This window comes from Dromiciops gliroides, chromosome 4, assembly GCF_019393635.1.
Source record: "Dromiciops gliroides isolate mDroGli1 chromosome 4, mDroGli1.pri, whole genome shotgun sequence".
NCBI lineage: Eukaryota > Metazoa > Chordata > Mammalia > Microbiotheria > Microbiotheriidae > Dromiciops > Dromiciops gliroides.
The window spans coordinates 223,999,911-224,010,266 of NC_057864.1; the positions used below are offsets into that span (position 1 = coordinate 223,999,911).

At 36.6% G+C, this 10,356-nt stretch overlaps 1 long non-coding RNA gene across 1 annotated transcript; it reads right to left on the reverse strand.

Moving 5' to 3' along the window:
* Positions 1-2,791: 2,791 nt before the first annotated feature.
* Positions 2,792-9,024, reverse strand: LOC122754403. The gene is made up of 3 exons (XR_006356364.1): positions 8,931-9,024; positions 7,434-7,497; positions 2,792-5,462 (listed from the first exon to the last, which is right to left on the reverse strand). It is a non-coding gene; the product is annotated as an uncharacterized LOC122754403 (long non-coding RNA).
* Positions 9,025-10,356: the final 1,332 nt, after the last annotated feature.

Consider the following 10,356-nt stretch of genomic DNA (forward strand, 5'->3'; position numbering starts at 1 on the left):
GTAAGGGATGTGTGATAAAGGTCAGGATTTAGGATGAAACACAAACCCCCTTAATCTGGAGCTCATAACTGCAAGCCAGGGACACACTTGTTACATTGTGACCTTCAGCTGTCCCTGACTACATTTCCCTCTGAAATAAATATTTCACTTAAGGCCAAATGAGTCTAAGGTCCCCACCAATGTGAATATTCTGACATTCTATCATTTAAAAATTCCTTTTTCTGAAGTGTGATTCATTATTTTCTAACACATTTCTCCCTAATCATAACCATTGTTTCCTCAAATTGAGTTTGGGGGGCTTTTTCAAAATTAATGGATATTTTAGAGTTCTATTCTTTAGGGAAGGAGGATCGGAGGCATGAACCAAGAAAGCAAGATGCAGCTTCCCACAACTAAGGGGAAACCCTAGAGTAATAGCATGTCCACATGTCTGATTTTAGATGATTCTTCTGAGTATTCCTCATAATATTCTGGGACCTATGGCTTCCATTGACAATGGGTTTGAATCAGATATCTAGTTACTCTACATATTTTACTTGGTTAACCTTAGCAAAAATCTTTTTTGCTAAGTAAATTTGGACACTCCACTAAATTACCTTCCAGTCTTATTTTTATAGTTCTTCACGTTCTAGTGCAGTAAAACTGAACTGCAAGGCTGTTCCTCATATTCCATTTTCTGCTCTTATGCCTTTGTATACACAGTCCTCATGTAAGGGATACATATTAGTCTCACTTTTACTTTTTAAAATCCTTAGCTTTTTTTGAATGCTAAAGACAGGTAGCACTTCCCTTAGTGCTTAATAATTTAATAATTTTAATAATTTGGTGACTTTGATGCTTTTACTGTTCCTGGCACATAGTAGGTACTTAATAAATGTTTATTGTTTGATTGATTGCTACTTGACCTTAACCAGTAATTCATGGTCTCTCTTGAAATTATTTTTATGCATTTTGTATAAATTTACCATGCACTTAAAATGTATATGTTTGCATTCCCAACATGACCCTTCTCTTTATAGGGGAGTTCTGTAAGCTCCACGAGTTCAGAGATGATTTCATTTTTTATTGTGTTTTGTTCTGTCTTTGTATTGTCATACTTAACACAGTGCTTTGCACTTAATAAGTATTATTGAAGTAGTAATTGAAATGTAATTGAAATATTTTCAAGGAATATGCCTTGTCAAACATTACAAATCTTTTGGGATAATAATAAAAGACTGTTTGTACTCTTTCAGGGAGTTTAAAGAAATAGATTTGCAGAAGGAAAAAAAGAAAATATTTTTAAATAACTAAAATAATAGAGATTTTAAAACCTTAATAATTTAGATCCAACATTCTCTAGAAACAGAAATACGGAAATCTTCTGCCTCCCACATGCTGCCCATATTTTTGCACATTGAAAGCAACAAACTTCATTGTCCTTTTCAATATTTTGTCCTCCTGTTTATTATTTACAGCTCCTGCCACTTAAATACAGTTCTTATTAACACACTCTAAGAAGAACTTAAACTCTTCAGCTTGTGTCCAAATCCCTTTGAGAAGAAAACCGCACAGTATGACTCCCTCATAGACTTGTTTGTTTTTGAAATGCTTTCCCTGGTTTCTGTGCTCAATGAATATCAGTGCACCAGACTTGTTTAAATATATCTGTGATGAAAAAAGGAAATCACAACTGATAGGTTTTCCCCCCACTTTTCCAGAACTCTAAAGCTTTGTTGTATGAGAAATGTTGGAAATGTAGGCATATATTTATAGACAAGGACACACATCCATCATCACAAACCTTTCTGGGACGTTGGATACTTTAATTACATGTTCACTCCCTAGCACTTTGAACTTCATATCTGTTCTTGGCAGCCTCTTCAGAGGTTCCTAAATTTCTATGACTTGGGTCTTTCCCTAATTAGAAACCTACGATCTCATAGCTGTGGATTGACATGTAGGGACTGTCAATCCTGCAACATTGACACCTTACATCTTTATTTTTTATACTTAAGATAATTTGAAAGAAGACCTAAGTAATTCTTTATGGGCAGTTGGATCTATGTTGTTCTCATTGTTGTTTTATGTTTAAAAATGAACAATTTTGTAAATTAAACCAAAAAAGGTTTGGTGCTTCTTTTTTGATTGAGGAGGCTGTAACATGTGATTTCATCAGCATGGAGATTTACCAATATGGAAACACACTTTGCAATTGTAAGTGATCAACTCTTCTGCAATTTTTGATCCTAGAAAATTTTCTAGGACACTAAGAGGTTAAATGACTTGTCCAGGGTCATACAACGAGTATGTTTCAGGCACAAATAGAGGAAATTATTTTTTCGAGGTCATTCAGCTAGTCAACAGCAAAGCCTGATTTCTCTAAATGCTATGGTCTCATGAAAAACATGGATATTACAAGTTGTAGTTTCTGTGACCAGTGATGTGAAGGACCATAAATAAAATTGATAGGGCTTTAAAATAGAATGTGATTATATTACATATATATTTATATGAATAAATGTTAACAAAGTGCTATAGTATGTATATGTACATTAAAAATATTATGCATTGACAACTATTCTCAGCAATATAATTATCCAAGACAATCCCAAATGATTAATGATGAAGCATACTATCCACCTCCAAAGAAAGAACTGAATCATGCTATTTTCCACTCTTTTTTTCTTTTATTTGAGTTTTCTTGTACAAAATGACTAATATGGTAATGTTTACATAATTACACCTGTATAACCTATATTTGATTGCTTACAGCTTCAGGGACGGGAGAGAAGAAAGGGAAGGTGGAAGGAATAGAATTTGGAACTCAAAACTTTACATAAAAATGTTCAACTAAAAAAAGAAAAATACTATTCATATTAACATGAGGAGATATACTAGAACAGAGGTATAAAACATATTGCTAGCAGGCTTCATGTGACACATAACACTCCCAAGCATGGCCTGAACCAGATTAAATGTAATTGGGAAATATTTTTTAAAGAAATAAAAATATAATAAAACATAGATAATATTGCATTTTAAAACCAAGTCAATATACAGATGACAGGGATCCTCTTAAAGATCCCTCTTTCTGTTTGAGCTTAACACTACTCTAGAATCCCAATGTATTAAATAATGCCCTGTCTTTAATATCTACATATATAATATATGTACATATCCCTCTGTGTGTATTATACTTCCCCATGTATGTACTTACTATTCTGTACACCATTAGGTGCATAAATGGCAACTAGTGATATCTATGTTTTTTAGGAAACCATAGTATTTAGACATTGCTGGATAACATTGAAAAAGCCATTTCATCACTCTAGGCCTCAGTTTCATCATCAGGGTAATCAGGGGTTGGACTCAAGGGTCTCTATTATTTCCTTTGAGTCTAAAAGACAATATTTCCATGCTTCTGAAAGAAATAAGTAGGTGGACAACTGGCCAAGACAGTTGCCTAATCAGGATCCAGACTGCCTAGTTCCCATATAACTAACTTCAACAAATCACTGAAATTTGCACCAGACCAAATAAAGATTAAAAAAGGAAAACCAAACAAACCAAATTCAATCATAAACTACAGTAAGATATTTCTTCTACCCCAGAAGTGCACAAGAGGTCATCCAGCAGCCCAAGGGTGATAAAAGAGGGAGCCTCACCAAGAAAACCAGCCCCAGTGCAGGATAACCGCCTTGCATGACCAGAGATGGCTAGAAACAAATGTAGTTTACAAAGTTCTGTGTTTGGATGCAGTTAAAGCAGAAAGATCCTCTGAGAAATCACCAGGGTTATCAGAAAACCTCCACATGGGGCCCTTGGAAGTTCTAGGGACTGGAAATGGAAAGCGACTAGCAATCAGCATGGTATTGGTGCCACAGTACTCAGACATGGACACCCCAGGCCCAGCGGTTCTGAAGTCTCTAACACTTTGTCTGAGATATAATAAAAAGACATGAAGATCCAACACTGTGGACCTTAAAGATTAAGTTCCTCCCTCCCCCTACCAAGAAGTAGAGGTCAGTATAAGAATCTAAGTCAAAACCAAACAAGGCCTATCACTCTACCCTTACCCTGGTTAAAAACCCTAATTCAAGAACTAAAGTTGGAGATGAGTAAATCAAGGAAAACACTAAGCAGTATAAAAATTATTGCAAATCCTGTTGTTCATCCTTTGTACTTGGAGAGGATCAAGGACATCATGATGTTGGGGTCAAGGTACAGTGAACTTATCCATAGCATTCAAAATTTCTCCATTTGCTTTAATGAATAGTTCCACTTATGGATGGTAGACATAGTGCCGGCTGGTAGAGAACCTCTGTTTTCTTGATGTTGAATGACAGGCTAACATTAGCACAAGTGGTAGAGAATCAATCCATGCTCTGTTGCATCTTAGCCCAGAAGCTGCATAGAGTGCACAATCATCTGAAAACCAAAAGTCACAAACCAAGTCTCCTTCCACTTTAGTCTCTGCTTGTAGCCTTTTCAATTTAAATGGTTTACCACCAGTGCAGTAGCTAATGATGCTATTTTCACCCTTGCTGAAGACATCTGACAGCATCCTGAAAAACATTATACATGGGAGCAAGCGCACAGCCCTGCTTCACTCCACTGGTAAATGGGAAAGTGTGAGAGCATTGTCCTTTATCCAGAATCTGTGCAAGCATGTCATCATGAAACTGCCATACAATACTGACTAATTTCTTCAAACAACTAAATTTTGCCATGATTAAAGCCCTCACAGTATCAAAGGAGTATGTAGCTTTTAGACATTTGGTATACAGCACCACATTTGCTTATTTGGGCCAGAACACTCACAAACATCAGGACTGGTTTGACAAAAATCATGGGGAAATTCAGAAGTTGCTACAGTTGCACTCTACATCAATTTCTAATAGGGTAGCATTTAACACCATTGAAAATCTAGAGATCTCCTAAAGGCAGGAGCTAGTGAGTATCCTTTGCTCCCCCTTCTCTTGGAGCTAGGCAGGCTACATCTCCTTCCTCATGATCCTAGTGAACCTTATGGGATTTATGCCTTTCCCCTTACTGTCATTAGCTCCAGCTGCCATCAGCTATTCCCCAGTCTCTATTATTATGCATTCCACTACCATTTAGCCACTTAATATGAGTTGAGTTTTCACAAAGGTATTTTTACTTCAAAGGTATGGCAAGAACAAATATACAAACCTTTCCCTTTTTTGTACAAACATTTCTGCAAATACTTCTAGGGCATAATCTCTTCTTTACCACCTTGGCATTTGAGGGAATAAGCCTAAAATAGCTCAGGTTCTATATATCATTGGTCCTACTAAGCAAATCCTTTCACTGGGATGGGGTCCCGAAGTTTGTTCTTGAAGATCATTCTTTAGTTCTTGGTGCATTGATGCTGCATTGTCTGCAAAGCCGTTATGGATTCTGACTCCCAAATTACCATGACTCACACTCCCATGGTGTTAGATTCTGCTTTTCTGTATCTAGAATGAAAAAAAATGAAAAAGGTCAAAGACCCAGGGCCATATGTCCTCAAAGATGAAGAAATGACCAAGGTCTTTTACTTTAGGTCGTAGTCTAATACCAGACAGTACCATGAGCAAAAGAGTCAACAAGCAAATGAAGATGCAAATGAAGTAAAGGGATGACTAAAGTTGATTTGAGTCTTTCTGAAGAAGTCAAAAGTTCTGGCTATAAACCAATTTTTGAAAAGTTTCTCCCTAATTGCATGGTTTATATCAGTTACTATAGGGCAAGACTTCCCTTATACATCATCATGGAGCCATATTCCCATTGTCTTCCACATGGAGAATTTTCATCAACCATGCAAGATAATAGAAACTGAGGATGTAACAGAATGCTCACAATATTAACACAAACCAAGATTCAAAGGAGAAAAAAGGGTATTACACAAGGACTTACATGAATACTGAGAAGAAATGAAGCAAGAAATTAAAAATGAATTAGAACTCTAGAGGAAAGAATTGGAAGGAGGATAAATACACTAAAAGAGGAAGGGGTAAATACTACACAAGAAATGGACTCCCTGAAAACCAGAAGAAACTAAACAGAAAAAAAAATGATTCCATGAGATGTCAAGAAATATTAGAGCAAAATCAAAAAACTGAAAAAAATTTAATATCAAAAAGTCACCTGGAAAATCATCCAAGAAGAGAGAATTTAAGAAAAAGTTCCAGGAATGTGATAGTCATAATCCAGTGCTCCCACCTTAATGAAAAAAAAAAAGTACTGCAAGCATCCAGAAAGGAGCAGTTTAAGTATCAAGAAAATGCAGTCAGTATAACACAAGAACTAGCAGCTTCTGCTATAAATGAGAAGAGATTTTCAAATACAACATTCCAAAAAGAAAATATAGAGGGTTACAACCAAGAATAATTTACCCAGAAAAACTGAGTATAAACTTACTCGGCAAAAAAAAAAAAAAAAATCTTTAATGGATTGAAGGACTTTCAAGCTTTTCAGTTGAAAAGACCAAAACTGAATAGGAATCTTAAAGTATAAGCACAAGAGTCAGGAAAAAGCCAGAAAGGTAAATGTATTTGAGCATTTGGAAGAGGTTATATATAATGATAGACTAAAAACATTCTATTAAATGAAGAAATGAGTATACGTTCAGAACCTTGATATCTTTAAAGGCTATTGAGGTAGTTAAATAGGAAAAATAAAGTACTGGCACTGGGATGGTTCTTGTCTGAGGGTTGAAGAAGGGAAAGGAGAAGGAAGGGGAGAAGGATTATATTAGTGTAGAAAGAAATAATGTCTGGAGGTTTGCTCATTTTTCTTTTTAGTTTGCTACTTAAGAATAATATATAAGGGGCAGCTAGATGGCGCAGTGGATAGAGCACCGGCCCTGGAGTCAGGAGTACCTGAGTTCAGGTCCGACCTCAGACACTTAATACTTAACTAGCTGTGTGACCCTGGGCAAGTCACTTAACCCCAATTGCCTCACTAAAAAAAAAAATAAAAATAAAAATAAAAAAGAATAATATATAAACACGGAGGAAGAGGTGAAAGGAGTGTTCTTCAAATGAACCTCTTTCCTGAAATGGAAAAAAGAGGGTTAAAGACACATACACACACACACACACACACAAACTTTAGTCTAGAAATACATTATAAAACAAGCAGTAATGGAGAGGGAGGGAAGGAGTTAAGAGAGAGTATAATACTGGGAGGGAGCAGTCACAAGGAAAACAAACTTCCAGATACTGAAGGGGGTGGAAAAGGAAGGAGAAAAACAAAGAAATAGAATCTTAGGGGGTCCCTTGAATTGCTTCTTAGACAACTGAGAAATGACTGAATAAATTGTAGCAAATAAATATAAAAAAACATCGTTGCTCTATAAGAAATAACAAGACAATTTCAGAATCAGGAGTACATTTTATACAAGGACAACATCATAAAGAAAAACGACTTTGAAACTTGTTAAATACCTCGATCAAGGCAATGATCAACCATGTCTCCAAAGGACCTATGTTCCATGTTGAGTCTTGCTACCTACATCCAAAAGAGATGATGGATTCAAAGTAAAGAAGTAAACATATATTTGAATAAGGTCAATGTATGCATTTGTTTTCTTCAATTATTTTTATTTGTTACAAGAATTCCTCCCTCCCCTTGCTCCCTGCCTTCCTCCCCTCCTTGTTCCTTGTTTCTTGTTTCTTTCTTTTTCTTCCTTCCTTTCTTTCTTTTTTCATTCTTTCCTTCTTGTTTGCTTCCTTCCTTTCTCTCTTCCTTTCCTATTTTCTTTCTTTGTTTTTATTTGAAGGCAAAGGAGATTGTAAGTAGGAGGATGTTACCATTATAATTTTTTAAAGGGACATTGAAACAGTTGTTAATGCCACAGGAGAAAACTGCATCTTCTACTAAGTTCAGAAGGAATCACAGAGAAAAAGGACAGTTTTGAAAGTAACTTGAATAATTTATTTTTTAAAGCAAGTGGTATGAAATAGAAATTCAAAGTTTCATAGAGGATATTCTTTTATGTTCTGCTGTCCACATATAAATGTTCTCTTATTTTAATGATGAAATTCAGAATAAGTTTTTACAAGAAAAAAACTAGCCTTGATGTACATATTTCAGAGTTGTTAAACTAAAATTAGAGAGGCAACATGGAAGGAAGGAAGGAAGGAAGGAAGGAAGGAAGGAAGGAAGGAAGGAAGGAAGGAAGGAAGGAAGGAAGGAAGGAAGGAAGGAAGGAAGGAAGGAAGGAAGAAAACAAGTATATATTAAACATATGCTGTGTACAAGACACTATGCTAACTGCTTTACAAATATTTCATTTAATCCTTATAACAAGTCTTGGAAGCAGATGCTATTATTATCTGCATTTCACAGTTGAAGAGACTGAAGCACATAGGAGTTAAATGATTTGCCCAAGGTGTCTGAGGCTGGATTTGAATTCAGATCTTCCTAACTTCAGGTGCAGTACTCTAACCATGGTACCTCCCAACTGCAGCTAAGACCTGGTGCCAAGATTGTAGAATGCTGCTTTTTTGTCACCCTGCAGAAAGCTTCTAGTCCAAGGATTCCTAACCTGGTTTCCATGGATAGATTCAAGGGGTCCATGACCTACAATGGGAAATTTAAAATTTAGAGTGAGAAGAATAGCAGCCAAGGAGTCAAAGTCAAGTCTCGGTCTTGACCCTGCCACTAACATTCTATGTGACCTTGGGCAAGGCATTTATCTTCTCTTTGTTTCACTTTTTTCATCTATAAAATGAGGTGTTAGGGGCAGCGAGGTGGCGCAGTGGATAGAGCACCGACCCTGTATTCAGAAGGACCTGAGTTCAAATCCAGCCTCAGACACTTAACACTTACTAGCTGTGTGGCCCTGGGAAAGTCACTTAACCCCAATTGCCTCACACACACACACACACACACACACACACACACACACACACACACAAATATGAGGTGTTAGAACTAACAAAAATTTAAGGTCTCTTCTTGTTCTGAGATCCCAAGATTCTAAATATTGCTGCGTTCCTATTTTGGGCTCTATGATCCCTTCTTCATAGTGTGTGTCCCTGAGAAACCATAAACCCAGGCTGTTATTTTTATGAGTGTCAGCAACCCTGTTCCCTCAGATTAGATTTCTTTACAAGAAGGTAGATTTTCGCTGACATGTTAATACTTTTAAAGGGTACTGGTGACTCTTGAAGAGTGAATGAACATAGCATATGGTCAGCCCAGCTACAAACAGAAGTTGATATGTGTCAAGCAAAGCTTTATACATTCGTTGCAGGCATCACCAGCTTTTTTTAAGTCTTCCAAGGTCATTCTCCTTTCACATACCCACAGGTCCTTGTATGGTGCTTTCTAGTTTCCTTAAAATAGATTTTGGGATCATAGGATCATGGACTTAGAACTGTAAGGGATCTTAGAGATCATTTAATCCCACCCCATCATTTTACAGATGACAAAGTGCCCTTGTAGTGAAAGAGCTGAGGAGATAACTTTGGGGAAGGAAATGTATTTCTCAGATTTCACAGGCCACCTGCTTTTACTCACGTATCCTCCTAAGGATATTCCACAAGACAATCAATGCAAAGGGAATGACTGAAAAAAATTTCTTTTTTTTCCAGCGCATTTGACTTTTTCAACACACCATTTGACTAAATGACAAAGTAACTCCCTGTTAGTAAATCAATTCAATCCAATTCAACAAATACTTATTAAAATTTTTATCATGTAAAAGACACTGCATACGGCGGAAGAGACAAGCTAATTTTCTAAACCAGTGTTAGCCCCCGACTGCTATATCACTCCATTTTGCAAGATCAAGTGTGGTTGGCTGTTTTTTAGTCTTTTGATTTATATTAAATCAAATTTATATTACATTTAATTATATTAATTTATATATTGAGACAATTAATTTATATAAAATAAACTTACTTAGGAACTGGTGATAGCCTGCCTTTAACATTTTAACTTTTAACATCTTTAAAATAAGATTCCCTTGGGGCAGCTGTTTTGTTTTTTTGGTGAGTCAATTGGAGTTAAGTGACTTGCCCAGGGTCACACAGCTAGTAAGTGTTAAGTGTCTGAGGTCGGATCCAAACTCAGGTCCTCCTGACTCCAGGGCCGGTGCTCTATCCACTGCGCCATCTAGCTGCCCTCCTTGATAGTTCTAAGAAAATAGAAAGAATAGGCCTGTAAAAAGTAGTAAAAGGAGAGTTGTGGATTTTTGTGTTTAAAAGTACTTTACAGGGGGCAGCTAGGTGGTGCAGTGGATAGAGCACTGGCCCTGGAGTCAGGAGTACCTGAGTTCAAATCCGGCCTCAGACACTTAACACTTACTAGCTGTGTGACCCTGAGCAAGTCACAACCCCAATTGCCTCACCAAAAAAACCC